The following is a 12,842-nucleotide window of genomic DNA, read 5'->3' as shown; positions in this document are numbered from 1 at the left end:
AACCTAGTGGTAGACAGTATAGACAAGGAATTTGTCAATGTAAATTTTCCGCTGTTCCAGTCAAAAACTAATCGAAATAAAAGCATCAATATATATATAAATAACAAACACGAAAACTATGATGCCAAAAATAAAAAGCTTCGGTTTCCGCAAGTTTACGACAATAGGAAACGCTTCGTTTCCAACAAGGTAATGCCATTACAAAGGCAGAAAAGCTCTCGGATAAACTTTTATTTATGACAGCAACCCTAAACTTAAAGTTGTACTTATTGTTTGCAGTAATTTCCAAGTCTGTGAAATATCCTTCCACATTGCCACGACTGCTGACAATACAAGAACTGCGCCTGTCAGTCTAGTTGCTGCTCCACCCACAATAATTTGGAAACATTTTTCCATCCCACCCCAGCTGAAATAAGCACCCCTTCCCAATCGTTTCCATGTCACCTGGGTGGTATTTAACACTCACCTCTACCCATAACCCTACCACGTTCTCTGTAAATAATGTAAGAGAACAGAAGCATGTACCACTTTTTAAAAGTCAGCAACTCATTGAGCTGTGTTCCAATCTCACCGATTCAGAAGCCTTTCGACTCTTCATATAGTAAAAAAAAAAAATCCTTTCTTTCAGCCAGGATCTTTCTAAACTATAAAGTATATTTGAAAAAAAAAAGGTTACAAAAAGTTCTTATACGTTTCAATGCTCGGACAGGTTATAACTATATCAAGATCTTTAGACTTCAGTCTTGTGTTTTCACCCGAACTTACGAGATGTTCACACTGCGGTGAGTCTACTGAAGATTTCCTAATCGCTTCATTGCTGCAGTAGTCTCTATGTTATCCTCGAGCCCAGTGATCTGTCGTTGTGTTGTTTGTGGTATTGTGCTGATGCCTGCAGCCTTTGATTGGTCGTCCGCCCCTGTCGTTACCTGTGATACCGCAGTGAGGGGAGCCCAACAGTGAAATTCCCGTGACAGCATGCAGGAATGATCCAGATTTACTCATTCTTTCCTTTGACAATGAACTCAAGTAATTTGCGGTTGAACCACTGCCAGAATGTTCGTGAAACCTCAACATTCTAGGATTAACAGCTTGGTTTTCTTTTTGAGGATACCTTTACCCTCTTTACTTTTTGACATCATTAAAGCACCATCTTTTATTTTATTTGTTGATTTACATCCCACATGTTGCTGGCATGATCGAAAGCAAGAGGAAGTAATTAGTAGAACGGTAATCATTTAGGCTTTGTGTTGCTTCTTTATTCGTCGAACTCCACATGATTCGTGAAACTCCAGTTTATTGTCACGTGCTTGCGATATCACGGTAAACTCTCGTCACTTCAGTCCATTTCTACCTGTCTCTGTGGTAATGGAGTCTCACCTGGTTTGCTGTACGAACAAACGATAGTTTTATTTTGTGCTACCTTTCTCATGCAGGCGTCTTTCCTTCTCTCCATCAAATACAACAACAACAAAATCCTCAGACATTTGTATCCACACACAAATTACCCTCTTCCCTAGCTCCCTCTTCAACTACTATGGCCGTAGCAGCAGGACTAACTGGTCTTGTTTACACTCAGGCTTTCTGACCAGAACGCGATATATACCGTTCAAATGCTATCAATTCCGCGTATATTTGCACCCTATCCTTCAGGGAAATTGTCGCCACAAGCACAGGTCCTCACGAGTCTGTGGCAAGACCAGTAAATTTTCATTGGATCTCGACAGGGTCTTGGCTAGCGGCGGAGATCAAAAGAAACTGTCAAATCGACAGTATTTTCTGTTTATCTTTAATCCCCTAAAAACCCACGAGGTGCTGTAACGAGGACCTTTCGCTTTCAGCGCGCGCCTCCAATTTCAAGCCATTGCCAGGAAACTGCCGATGACCCTTGGACACACTTTGCACTCAGAGACACTTACACCTGAGGACAGAGCTGAGGTCCTTCGTACGAGGTCTCACATGGGTTGAAACACGGAGAAACCTCGATGAAAACTGCTCACGTAAAAATAATTCGTAACCAAGACGACATGTTTGGAAGTGGTTGATTCGCATCCAGGGGGATCAGCTACTATTGCTTCACCATTCAGCCTGCGCAATGCATCATGGACTGTGATGGTCATGTCAAGCAAGGGTCCAGCTCAGGTGAGGCATGAGACAAGGAATAGGCCGTGGACCATTTTGAATTTCAGAAACTCTAACGGGAGGGGTGGGGACAGGGAACACAGGGGTGGGGGATCAATGTTTCATGCAGAGCTACAGAGTAAGAAGAAGCGCAGAAAAAAAAACCAGTCTGTCCAGACGAGACTTGAACGGAATTGCACTATTTTTATTGTGCTAATGAAGGGACTGGCAGGTGTGTCCCCCTTCTTCTTCCTTCCCCACCGACTCATGCCCCAACTGTCTGTGTTCGTCCAGTGACCGTTCGTAAATCTCGTCTGTTTGCATACCTGCTTACTCACCGGCTTCGTCATAAGGAAAAAGCCTCCCACAGGTTTACTACCGTGTTTACTATGTTGACACTGTTTACAGCAGCGTCAGTCAGTAAACGACATCACTTGTAACAATCAACCAACAGTCAGTCGCACACTTCTGTCTGATGCTGCTTTAGTCATCAATTTCGCATCGGGAGTTTTTTTTTAAAAAAGTAGTTTCTTTAAAAAAAATCTTTTAAAATGTTTTAAATCGCCGAAGACAAGTTGCAAGAAAGCTTTGTCTGTGACTATTGAAGTAGTCCTCAGTTATTTGTGTGTGTGAGAGAGAGAGATGATGTAAAATAAAGGATTATCTGATGTTAAAGATGTCTGTGCTCCGACTAACATACAAAACTGATTTAAAAGACGATTGTATAAACGCCAACGCGTTCGTAACCCAAGACCTCCGTGAACAACGTTTGTTGGTTGTTTTTCCCCTCGACAACAACTTTTTTTTTCTACCTGTGAGTGAAACACATAACCTCTCTCAGCAATCTGCAAACGCCTCGCTTCCGAAAAAGTTACATTCTTTTTCTCCATGCCAACTGGGGCACGAACCATAAATCTGTGGGGCGCCAGTTGCCTGAAAGTAAGGTCAGTCACCAAAGCGAGGCTGCCCGGGGGGACTGTCGGGAGGTGAATAACGCGTTTTGAGCGCTACTCACCGCCGAGAGTTTATTGATACTTTAACGACTATTGACATTTCCATTTCTTGCCGCAGCAGCTGTGAGCGGTGCAGACCTTGGCCAACAGCGCCCTCCCAGCTGAGGCTGAACACAATGGCGGTCTGTCAAGCCACAGACACACGGCGGCATCTCCAAGCAACATGAGAAATAATTAAGCAGAGCATTACACTTCGACCGCCTAAACAGCTACAACAGGCTGCGCACAGGTCGGAGTCCTGAAGTCAGACTCTCACCAACAAGGAACATTGCAGCTGGGAACTTCACCGCCAAAGTTTGCAGATTGTAAAATAAATGTTAAAAAATAAAAATAAATAAAATAAAAATAAATATCTGAAACACGAGATACCTTTTGTAATGTATAACAAGTTTCAAAGTATTTACCTTTATGGGATAAATGCATGGAACATGGTTGATTGGTTGGTTGGTTGGTTGGTTGGTTAGTTAGGCGGGTGATTGGTTGGTTTGTTGGGCGGGTGGGTGGTTGATTTGTTGTTTGATTGGTTGTGGCAGTCCATATCGCAGGTGATAATGTGGAGTTCAATAGTATAACCAACAGCAACAATTGAACCTCTCGATATATACATATAACCCTTAACCATGTTCACACCTGTGACACTGATGCTTGATAATCACTTGCTAACCTGTTGACCTAGGTCACTTTGTTTCTAGTCCTAGTCAGGGACAATGGAGAAAAGGTAAGAAAGGCAAACATGTTAACAATCACATGTGGGTTAGCTCCCCCCGAACACCACCATTATCTGTGAAGCACTGCAGTCTCAAAGCTGTAGAGTTGTAATAGTTTCTAGAAGAGGTGCTACCCACCCAAAAAAGCGGAGAGACTTCAGGGTATGTCCATGTGTGGGGCAAAGTCACCGCGACCTACAGTGGTGCTGATAAGAGGGAACGAAGAACTCTGTTATAGTGGTTAACAGTTTGAAACCAATGGCAAGGCCACTATTCTTGCCGCGGTTTCAATATTTCTTCTTCAAAGACCTGCTTAGTGGGATGTTGAAAACAATAATTACTCAATGTGTTGCACGACAAAGACAATTGTCAAACAAAAGTCACATCAACAGTAAGTGGACCCCTCATTATTGAGGCAATATGGCATCTCTGTTCCTGAGCTGTGTACCTCCTCCAGGTATCAGCTGTCCAATGTCCAAGCATGACCACAGTGTCAGTTTTGGGGAAAAGAAACTGCTTTTCCTCAATGAAGTACCATGAGCTTTATTAAGGAGATAAACCTAGGTCAATGCTACACGAAGTTTGCTTTTAATTCCAATTCCTGTCATCGAAATTTGATGTAAACAATTAGGAAAGATAATCTTTGTTTGGTTTCAGGGAGTGATGAACAAGTGAACTTACTAGAGAAAAAAACAACAACTATAAACTGTCAGAAAAATTATATAAAAATAGTTATAATCAGGACACAGTCCTTTTAGAGCAATGTGGTTGCCCTCCCGATAATCTCTCAAAATGAAGACTATTGCTAGAAGAATAAATGAAAAAAAAATGAAAACTTGAAAATATTAATAAAATATGTTTCATCTTCACAAGGTTCATTACCAGACCAAAAAGAAGTCAACTGTACAATGAAATGTTACCAAACAACAGGACAAGAGCACATTGACCACAGCCTGCATCAGCGCGCAGTGCATTGTGGTCAGACTGGTCCTTTCCTCAAAATCTTTTTTTTAATTTGCCAGGTTTTAATTTTTTAAACACTACAGTCAATCACTGTCTTGTTTGCTCCCTCTTCCGTCTGTCACCATCCACCTGTATGTTGACTGTTGACCGCAGTAAATTAAAGCTAATAATATTTATAGAACTATCTTCACCTGCGTGAACTGCACGGAAGAAAGGAATGAAGAAATCTTATTCTTGTAGAACTACAAGGTATTCATTCACAAGCCACATCTTCTATCTCCTTCTGTGTGTGTGTGAGAGAGAGAGAAGGGGTAGTCTACTACTGCTTATCCTATTTATCCTACTGTCTAAAACTAGAACTTCCAGAGATCAACAGGTAACAGTTTTACCTGTCTACTGTCTTTCGGAGGGTCACACTGACATGAGCGCCATCTCAACATATCAGTTTGCATGTTTGTTCTTCTGTCTGTCTGTTGAACTCCTGAATCATGAACTGTTTTTATTTTTTGTTTTGTCGACTCCATTTTGTTGTAATTTCATTCGGATTATCCATCATTGATGTAAGACTACAATATTCTTTTTTTCACTTTCCTTTTCTTCTGTCATGTCTGCTACTACTGCAGTGCTGGCTTTATTATATGTGTGACAGGTGTTTATGTACAGCAGGTATATAAATATATCTTTGCCATATATTTGTACATAGATATAAGTCTACTGCCTACGCTCATTTTTGTCTGTATACATGTTTTATTTTTCATCTTTGAATTTGCATAACACTTTCTCATTTTAAATATTAGCCCTTGATAGCAATGTGATATTTTGTATGTTTTGAAAATAAAAATAAAATAAAAACGGTTACAAAATTTGTATGTGGCCCAGATAACATCTGCAATATGTAGATAGCTCTACTTGTTAATTATGTGTGCATGAGGACATGTACAGTGATTAAGAGGGAGGGTGAGGCGGAGCTCGGGGGGAGTGTAGGCACGAGCGCGGGTGGCAGTGTTTGCCCGGGTGTCATTTGTCATCCAGCAGCCGACAGCCTGCGAGCAACATGTGATGAGAGTGGAGACAGTGTACAGACGAGATGCTAATGAAATACTGTAGATAGCGGGTCAGTCTTTTGTAATAACACTGGTGTAATAATTATACCACACACCGGTACCGGCAACAGTTTATTACCGCCGTGTTGTCTTACTCTTTGTTTACATAATAACTGACACGATCAGTCGGTGATAGTAACGAAACAGCTTGATATTATGCCGATGGTGGCAACAACAGTCAGAAGTTTACCAACTGTTTACTTGTTTATTTCATGTACAGGCTTTTATTGACCTTTTATCACACCTGATATATATATACGGGTATCTAGCCACCAGTCTAGTGAGATTATTTTTCCTGTGCATTAACAGCAGTCTCGCCTTCCTCATCTTCAGGATCATCAAAGACGTAGCATCGCTCGTCCTCAACTATCTTTTTGCCTTTTTTTCCTCTGCATTACCATCGTTTTCTATCATCACTATCGTCATCTTCTCATAAACTCTTTGGATTCCTTAAATTTCATAATTGTTGTGAAACAAACTTTACTTTTGACTGTAAGTCTGTTCAAGCTGGACTTCTATATTCGCAGTATTCATGCAAGACTGACTATCACACATGCTGCTTTATTAACTTAGCAATCTGTTATGATCATCGATATATTGCACATTTAATGAAATCACTTGTGGCCTAGTTTCCTGACCTCTTCCACATGTGTATTGGAGTTTATTTTTGTGGGATTTAGAAACTTTTCCTAACAAACATTTTTCTATTTACTATTCTTAGATGTTATATTTGTCCTATTACCAAAGAAAATGATGGGCAACTCAATCATTCAAGCATAACTTTCTTCCATATGCCTTTCTAAATTTATAAATGAATGAATTAATCAACTGGTATGAGTATGTAATTAATAGAAAGCTGGTTAGCAAATATGTCTACGTATCATGATATCAAGATTTTCTTTTTCTGTTTTAAGAATCTTCATTTCTCCTAGTGTCTCTAATATATCGTCCGTAATATCAAGACCACCCATCTCAACCCCACAATCAATATTGTATGTAGAAGCTGTGATATAAAATGCCATACAAACTATTATTTCTCCGTGTCACTTAATTAGTTGCTAATTTATATGTCATTAAGGGACGGCGACAGGAGGAGAGAATTTTTGGGCCAATCATCAGTGAGGGCCTACCAACCAAATTATAACTGTTGACTGATGAGACAACTACTTTTTGAACCACTGAAACTGAGATATATCCGGCAGGGAAGGTGAGGGGAGGACATCTTGAGATGATAGAAAGCTGATCAAGTGTCAGCAATAATTTTCATAACAATGTGACATAATAATAATTATTATCATAATGTAATGATCAAATGCACTGAATCTTGTCTTTTAAAATATAATTTTCTTAATACATGTATAAGACTTGTCTAAGGTTTCACCAGATAATACATTTTATTAAAGTTTTTAAGTACTTGATCCATTCTACTTATGAGTTTGAGTGAGAAAAGTGAAAAGTGGATTGGATTAGTAGCTTGGAAGCATAAGAGGAAATAAAGCTTTAAAAAATAAGCAGAAAGCAAAACTGCTTACCTCGTGATAGGATCACACCCACAGTGAGTTGTATTCAAAGAGGAACCAGAGTAGCCTTTGAGAACACAACAGGTAGACTGGTGTTTGAGTGTTTAGTCCCTTGTCACCTGTCGTCTGCCTCGCTTCTAAGGTTGCCGGTAATTACTGATAATCCACCCACGACTCACTTCTGTGCTGATGACAGACTTCAAAAGCTCTCGACACCAAGACCCTCGCAAACCCGGAACAGCACTGGTGACACTGCAGTCTGCTTGTGGTAACGGGTGGACTATGGCAGCCACACCTCCAGGACACCTTCCAGGCGGAAGGTGACAACACCCAGACAAGCGGAGCTGTCCTGTGAAGTAGGTGAAGTCCGGTGAGTGAGAGCTGGTGACCACAACTTCCCTGGGAGCATGGAGATAATGGTGAATGCACTGGGGGCCACGCACTTACACATATACACAAACACAATGAGTTCCTGGGTTCTTGTGTGGGTGGAGTGTCGTCGTCGGTGACAGCTGTCTGTCAAGCCTGGATGCCGCTGTCGCCCTGCCCCTTGCCACCACTCCAAAGCCCTCGTTGTGTCGCTCCGCGTGCTTCGGTCAAACTGTCATCTGCTTGTCAACACCAGGGCGATTCAACTGTCAATCTTCCACTTTCCACGCCCGTCCCACGCCTTCATTGGAACCGCCCATCGGCTGTCCGCGCACCTTGTAAATAGTGCTCGATGGGCGGGGCTTGCGAGTATCGATCGAATGGTCGCCGTGATCTAGCCAATCGGACAGCGACGGACGAGCAGCGCCCTCACGTCTGTCAACACCCGCGCAGCAAACCCGCTACCCAGCAAGGACTTGCACAACCTCGTCAAGGAAGCTGTGGAAATGTGGAAAACTGAGCTGGAGATGGAACCACTTGCTCTAACCTACACTTCAGCAATGAAGCTGACATACACGTGCTCGTCAAACAATTAAAGGTATAAATAACTAGGTTTGTTAATTACGAATATTGTTTGCCAAGGAATGTGCTACCATGAGCGATTTTAATGAAAACTTTTTCATTTTCTTTGAAGCTCCGACCTCGTTGCTACTCCGCTGGGTTTTCCCCAAAAATATCCACACAGAAGTGTAAAGATGTAATGGTGTAAAAATGTAATGGTGTAGAGATGTAATGGTGTAAAGATGTAATGGTGTAAAGATATAATGGTGTAAAAATGTAATGGTGTAAAGATGTAATGGTGTAAAGATGTAATGGTGTAAAGATATAATGGTGTAAAGATGTTGATTCGTGAAAGGCCAGTGGTGTCCAAAGCGTGAATTAAAATGTTTTTATCAGACATTCAATGCCAGCAGAGTTTTTATTTATTTTTTTCTTTAAAAGCAAACTCACAATCGTAAACACACGAGAACAAGCAAGTTCCATGTGGCAGAGGATCTTCGCGCACAAATCCTGTTGATAACAGACGATGACATGTTGATGTTACTCGTTAGTGTTTTCAGGAACTGGTCGAAGAAAACAGGTAACCAAGGTGACCAGACGAAAAGAAAGATTGATTTCGTAAAAAGTGACATGGAATGACAATGACAATGACAATGACAATGACAATGACAATGAATGGTTCTCAGTTACCAAAATACACCAAATAAACCACGTGCTTGTCGCCAGATAAAGATAAGGACAAGATGAGGATGAGGTCGTGCAGCATGACATAGAAAACCTTAAAAAAATCCAATCCTACATCTAGACCATTCCTCACACACACCTTGTGAGTGACTTGCTCTCCAGCCTCCTCCTGTTAGCTACTCTCGGGGTGCATGTGAGAAGTCTGTGTATAGCGACATTTCAAAACAGTTAGGATGAGTTGTTTTCATCCAAATGTCCCTTAGTCTATGCAACATCAACTTGATTCTCTCTCCTGTTTTTTTTTTCTGTTTAGTCATTGACGACTGGATTTCATTCATGTTAAGTCTGAGGTATCAGGGGTTTAAACACTGAGGTCCTTAAACTAAAATAAAATAAGTGATGACACACTACTCAGTCTCTTAGTATCTGTTGTACATATTCATCCATGGATAAAATGTATAAACAATTTTTATTTCCGCTCTCGCGCACAAAACAGATGCCATTGTTTTCATATCTATGAATATCTGTCGTAAGTTATCAATGCAATTATCTCAAAATTACCCTATCCTTATTTTTTATCTGAAATTTAACAATGGTATCACTTGTAATTTATTGTCCTATGATGGGATTCAACAATTTATTATTGTAATATTAACATATTTGTAGTGACATTACTCTGATAAAGTCTTCTTTGTCTACCTTCAACTTCTGACTACTCCATTAGACAACAGCCAGCTCAGCATCATGCAATATCAATGTCAGGGAATGAGCTCTGTGATAACTGATAATCTCCAGACATCCACGATGATATTGTTAACAAACAATTGAACATTTCCGCTGCCAGGAGATGAGGGGTTAAACATTTGTTGTATCATGATCACTGAGCAGAAATGTCTACAGTATGACAGCCATGTTCGCGTTTCCTTACAGATGTACTTTTGTTGTTGAATCTCTGCATATCAACGGTGAATGTTGTTGCTAGGTGACGGGTGATTAGTTGTGCCATACATGATCTGGTAACTATAGCACACTGGATGTTGCATCTTATCAAGATCACTTTCCTCTCGTGTCAAAAATATATGCACCTCTAAAGTGCAAAGGTCACTGGCGAGGGGTGACTGGAGGAATGGCGGAACAATCTAGAAAAGTCGGCGAGTGCGAGGCTGAAGGCTTCAACATCTCCACCCGACCTAACAGTGGGTGTGATCATGGTTCAGACAGTTAAAGGTTCGTCCTTAACATAATTGAAAGGAGATTAATCACGAAGTGGTTTTGTATTGATTGACGATCTGGGTTCCGTTTCTTAATTTGCCCAAACCTACAGCTGTCGCATCCCACGCAAATAAATAATGTTGCAGATGAACCTGTCGTATGTTTCCGCAGTCGTAGAGGACAAAACCTTCCACGGTCTCACTCCAAAATAGTCAGTCCACTCTCTGCCTCACCTTCCTACAGTTCTCTATGGAGTCACATACCCGTTCCAGACAGATGGGTCCACTGGGGGGAAACACTTTACCGCACGGGTATCGAACCCTAGCGCCTTCGGAACCACTTTATTTACTGTTTGTGGTATTGTATTCAATGTATTCAACACATCCTTCGTCTCGTTAGACGCGAGAGTTTAAAAAAACTTTTCTTATCTCTCACTACACGAGAGCTCGGCCAGCTGCGGGAATCGTCTAGTAACGATAAGATCCCATTGTACTCCGGAGGTAAGTTTTACTCCAGAATACAGACTGGAGTATGGAGAGTCCACTGTTCATAGCGAAGAACTGGGGTCTGGAGAGTCTGTCATCAACGACGACCGCTTATTAATACAAATCATGTATATTCATGTTGGAAGTGGGAAGGATCACTCAGTTTAGAAGGGGTCAAATGTCAACTCAATGGCGTCTCCAATCGAGTTGCCACGATTAACACAACTGCTCCTTCTCTTCCTGTGGTAAAAGACACGTGCAACTCTAAAGTGCAAAGGTCACGTGTAGCAGGCAAAATCATGGAGGGAGTAATATGGCTGCATGCGAATAGGTAATAAAGACAACAAAATAATATACTCGTCCTTTTATCACCAACCTATCCAGAAAGGAAAATTCAGATAAAAGAAATCAGCTTGAACATTCACCAAAGCTTTAGACCTACTCGAGGAAACCAGTTTCACAAAAAATAGTGCCTGTGAGCATCACATTACGAGAAAGTCCATAAATTATATTACAGTTTCTGTTATTGTTAATTACAGAAATAATATTAAATCCCTGGGTGCTTCTGTTGATCATTAAAGCAGAGTCGAGAAGGATGCTGCAATACTTGGGGTCAGACAAACAGTCAGAATGTAGATATGTACAGTGACAGCTTACTTATAATTGACAGCTGCTGATGTATTATTGATTCCATTCGTAGGCTTCTATTTATCTATCTATATCTAGTGCATGCAAACATGATTGCATAGACCCACACAGCCACGCGCGCGCACACACACACAAGAGAGAGAGAGGGAGAGAGAGAGAGACAGAGAACTTGTTCAATATTATAAGAAGAATTCTTAACCGCCAGCTCACATCGATTTTTAATTAAGAACAAATCAGAGGTTTTGCGACTGGTCGGGTGGCCTAATGTGGCAGTACTTACGGGACACTCCCACCTCTGATTAAGTGGAACAGCTGTTTCAGCGACCCCGTTGAACTCATTATCCACCAATCGATCTCAAGCGGATGGGTGATCAGAGACAAATCTCGACATCACCTTTGTGACACGTGACCTCTCAATTAGTGTACAGGATGGATCAGCTTCTATGAGCTGTTGGTTGTGCACAACGGGAAAACACTTAGAGGAAGTTGTGCCGGAAGGAACTTGCTTGATACAAGCAGCACACTGGCCCACCCGGTAATGCACACACGAGCGCGCACAACGACGACGATGATGACGACGACGATGATGATGATGATGCACTTATATATCACATTCGCGGCTTGTCAGGAAACAAGCGCTAAACAAAAGAGAAACTCAAGAAGTATTGTTTACAAACTGCGAAAACAGAAATTTTAGTGAAAGATAGAAAAAAAAAAGAAAGAAAGAAAACATATTCTTTTGAATCACATCCAGCTAAGTTTATGGCATCGAGATCGATATGTGTGAACATAAACAAAGGTGGTAACTATTTACAAAGATATTGTTTATTTGACAAATGTGGTATTCAACAAAGATATACATATTTACAACGGTGGTATATATATATATGTATCAAACCGGTACCTAGTTACCTGTAATTACACGGAAATGGTGTACCTGAATTAAGTAGATTGAAGAAGGGGAGAGAATGAGAGGATAGAGAGTAGAGAGATAGAGGGACAGAGAGAGAGAGAGAGAGCAGAGGAAATGTAAACATTACCTTGTACATCAGTTTTACTCGGTGTACACTGCAGATGGCAGGACGGTGCAGTTCTGGTTTCACAACTTTTTCAAGACCAAAAAAAAAAAATAAATAAATAAAAAATAAAAAAATAAAATAAAATAAAATAAACAAACACCCACACACCCACACAGAAACAAAACAAAACAAAACAAAAACGAAACAACAACAACCCAGTTCGTGACATATGAGAACTAACTGACCTCGCGAGTAGGTAGGAGGAGAAGCAGTCTGGTCAGGGAGGGACTACTTATTTGTCGCGACACCCCGCAGTGACAGGGGCTCAGGCGGAAGCACCGGGTAGCGCGGTGGCCCACTGAGTCACCCTCAATGTCGGGGTGTGGGAGGGGTAGGGGAGGGGTAGGGGAGGGGTGTTGAAACACGGAAGGGGGCGTGTC

At 41.2% G+C, this 12,842-nt stretch overlaps 1 protein-coding gene across 1 annotated transcript in view; it reads right to left on the bottom strand.

The window, feature by feature from the left end:
- Positions 1–7,864, bottom strand: part of LOC112575336 (LIM/homeobox protein LMX-1.2-like) — a 63,007-nt gene extending 55,143 nt beyond the window's left edge. Inside the window, exon 1 of the mRNA XM_025257112.1 lies at positions 7,437–7,864. The gene's annotated coding sequence lies outside the window, so the exon portion shown is untranslated. The remainder of the gene's footprint in view (positions 1–7,436) is intronic.
- Between the last annotated feature and the right edge of the window lie 4,978 nt (positions 7,865–12,842).

This window comes from Pomacea canaliculata, linkage group LG11 (genome assembly GCF_003073045.1).
Source record: "Pomacea canaliculata isolate SZHN2017 linkage group LG11, ASM307304v1, whole genome shotgun sequence".
Classification (NCBI taxonomy): domain Eukaryota; kingdom Metazoa; phylum Mollusca; class Gastropoda; order Architaenioglossa; family Ampullariidae; genus Pomacea; species Pomacea canaliculata.
The sequence above is the reverse complement of the archived record's forward strand: the minus strand, read 5'-3'. Positions and strand labels throughout refer to the sequence as shown.